Source organism: Brassica oleracea, chromosome C9, assembly GCF_000695525.1.
Source record: "Brassica oleracea var. oleracea cultivar TO1000 chromosome C9, BOL, whole genome shotgun sequence".
Classification (NCBI taxonomy): domain Eukaryota; kingdom Viridiplantae; phylum Streptophyta; class Magnoliopsida; order Brassicales; family Brassicaceae; genus Brassica; species Brassica oleracea.
The window spans coordinates 40,732,096-40,735,598 of record NC_027756.1 but is presented as its reverse complement, the minus strand read 5'-3'; the positions used below and the strand labels follow the sequence as shown (position 1 = coordinate 40,735,598).

General features: G+C 36.8%; 1 pseudogene; it reads right to left on the bottom strand.

Annotated features, from left to right (window-relative positions):
- Positions 1-1,483: 1,483 nt before the first annotated feature.
- LOC106316171 overlaps positions 1,484-3,503 on the bottom strand; it is a 3,460-nt pseudogene continuing 1,440 nt past the window's right edge.

The following is a 3,503-nucleotide window of genomic DNA, read 5'->3' as shown; positions in this document are numbered from 1 at the left end:
TATCCACACATGAAGTGGATAAGATTTACGCGGAGGTGAATTTTTAAAAATTTTAATTTTTTTTTATTATTCATTTAATTTAATTTTAAATTTTTACTAACAATATTTTTTTTTTTGTAAGGTTGTCCCTAAGAAAAAGGGACGTACGTTGGGGATTGGTTTCGTCAACGATGTTCCGAGAGCGACATCGTCTCATGGTCAGAGACGGCATGAGGAAGTCACTGAGCTGCGTAACGAGTTGGCCTCGACAAAAGCTGCGTTCACAGCTCGTATGGGTGGAGTCGAGGTCTTCTTGGACGTTATAGCGGCCACAAATCTGGAATGGGAGTCCATGTTGAGGAACATGCGACAACAACATCCCATTCCAGGCGAGTCATCCGGCACACATAACGAGGCGGATGTTGCGAGGAGGAGTGAAGAATTCAACCAGACGATGAATGACCCTTAGTTCTTTTTTTTCTTTCGGTTGTGGTATTATAAATTCAAAACTTATTTATATATAAAATATTTTCATATTGATTTTTATTTTAAATTATAATTTCATTAATAAATTAAATAATTTTAATTATTTTTTAATTATATTTTTAAATTCTGTAAAATAAAAAAAAACGAAGTAATTTCGTAGCTAAATTACGACTTATTTACGTGGAAAGTTTACGAAGAAATGACGAGGAAGGTTAAACGAATATTTTACGAGGAAATACTTTAGAGATATTTACGTGTAATTTACGAGGAACACATTTCGAGGTATTTACGAGGAAATATAGCGACCTCCTTACGTGGAATGATTACATGGTCTTTACGTCGAAATGATGCACTTCATCTTTACGAAAAAAATTTTCCTCGCTAAGTTACGACGAATTGGCGAGGAAATATGCGTTACGACGAACGCGTAACGACGAAACGTGTTTCCTCGCTAATTCTTCGTAAAGCCTCTTTTACGACGAACTCACGAGGAATACCGTCGTCGCTAATCTCATGTTTTCTTGTAGTGTTAGTTCATAAGAATTGAGAAAGAATGAGTGTAAATCGATTTGAAGTGAATTAAGAGCTTCAAATTGGTTGTTCATGGTGGTTGGTGTATTGATGGCAATGACAATCTTGTAAATACTTGAAGATGATGAGGTTGAGAGAGTAAAAATGCCATTTTTGGAAGAAAAAAAAACTAATGGCATTTTCGTGAATAATATGAACTTATGGGGTGAATAGAGCAAAAAAAAAAAAAAAAAAATGAGTTAGTTTTAGGTTTGATTTTGAGTTTTGAGTCAATTTTGCAAAAAACCACTCTATTTTTCCATCTAAAATATAATATCATTAGAATATAATTCAAATCTATTATAAAATTACTTTATTTTTGAATGAAAAAATAGAATGAACAATTGAAAATGTTTTTATAGACATAGTTCTATTTATAATCGGTGCTTCTACATGCTCAAGGGGAATAATTACACATATCTTTTCTCTTCACAGTTTTCTTGTTCATATGAGTCTTAAGTTGTCTAACGCTGCTGCTTGCTTTGCCACATTATATTCGTATTAGTAAACCCGTCTTTGCATAGTGTTACCTGTAGCCAAATTATCACGGATATTTGACCTGATTTTTGCATTATATTGTCAGAACATAATGTACACTCTGAAGCTTGAGTGCTACGATTTACATAATATGGAATCGAAATATTGTGTATTATAGAAACGAAAACATCTGGACAAAAAAAAAACTATCACGCAAGGGAAGATTTTGTAATGGTCACAGAAAATGGAAAAGCAATTGATTCCAGACATCAGGAACTCCAGGTACACACCAATGATTTTTAACCTTTCATCGTTTAGAGGTTCCCAGAATTTTCGGTACACAGAGGGATGACCATCTTTACGATAATCAGACAACTGTGTGATGTTGAGGACAGAGACCTTTGGTCCCAATCTCCTTAACACTCTCTCCACCATCCTCATTGTCGGAATATCCGACCCACTACCCCAATAACTCTCTTCCTCTATTGGCTTCTTCTCCCCGTAGCAGTTTCCCTCGCTTCCCGGGTTCCACTCTCGGCTCCTGTGGTGATCCGTTAACAACAAACAGGGTGAGTAAAATTTTGATTTGGTAAAAGAGAACATATATATATATATTTGATTGTTACCATATATGTGTATAGGAGACATTGTAACGAAGAAGACTCGCTTTTTGTTTGGATCGATATTGCTGGAAATCCAATGAGCCCACGTATTCATAAGTCCTGTTTGTTTGGTTGCCGCAGGTTTCGGCGTCAGCGGCAGCGGTCGTTTCGCAGACGCTGACGCTGCCGCTGCCGCTGCCGCATACTATATCGCGACCGCAGATTTTATCGGCGTCAGCCGCAGGACACGGCGTTCGGACGCGGCGTCAGACGCAGTTTCCTGCGTCAACGAAACGAACAAGAGTTGACGCAGAATGTTGACGCTGCCGCTGCCGCCGGTACCTGCGGCAACCAAACGAACAGCCCTATAGCCATTTCCATTCCCTCCGCGCCCTTCACCTCCTTGCACGATCCTTTTTCTCTGCTGCTCCATCTTTAGTTCGAATACGCATAAATGAGTTCAAGTACCAAAAAAACCTATGAATAAGAAAATGAAGTAATACTACTACTTACTGGATCTTGACAGGACGCAGTTGCCTCCACCACAAGTATGTGTTGAAGATTAAGATGTCAGCATGTTGCCACATTGCTGCATGTTTGAGAACTGAATCTGGTCGGATAATCCGTTCATCCAGCTTTCGATAGACCGGGTCATCAGATTTGGATTCCACGAGAAATGGAGCCCACAGAAATTCAACCGTGGCATTGTAATCCTGTAGAGTGACCAATCAGACCAAAATCATCTATAAATTAATAAGGTTTGGATTGTGGTATTTTATAAATTTACAAAGTTAATAATTTACAAAAAATAATTTACAAAAAAATAATTTTAACACTATATATTTTGATGTATATTTATGCAATTTTTATAAAATAGTACTTGGTTTTAGGGTATGTGCATTAATTAATTGCTATAAAACACTTTTTATGTTATTCTTATTCTATTATTTGGTGTATAAAAAATATTTACCATAAATGTAGACGCATTTTAAGTCTAAAATTAGGTCTGGGCGTTCGGGTCTTCGGGTCGGGTTCGGGCCGGTTCCTTTCGGGTCCGGATCTTTTCGGGTCCTAAATATTTAGACCCAATAGGTACTTAGAAATTTTCGGTTCGGGTTCGGGTCGGTTCTTCTCGGGTCCGGGTCGGTTTGGGTCTATAATTAAAATACCCATAAAATATCTGTAATTTTTCGGGTCCATATCGGGTCCGGGTCGGGTTCAGGTATTTAGGATTTGAAAATGACATGATATACCCAATTCCATCAACTTTAGTTGAATATTTGTCATATATATCTAAAATTTTACTAAACAACTTAAATGAAACAATTAATAATTAAAATAAAACATTTTAAAACTCTAAATTTTACATTTTAAAGCTTTATATTACTT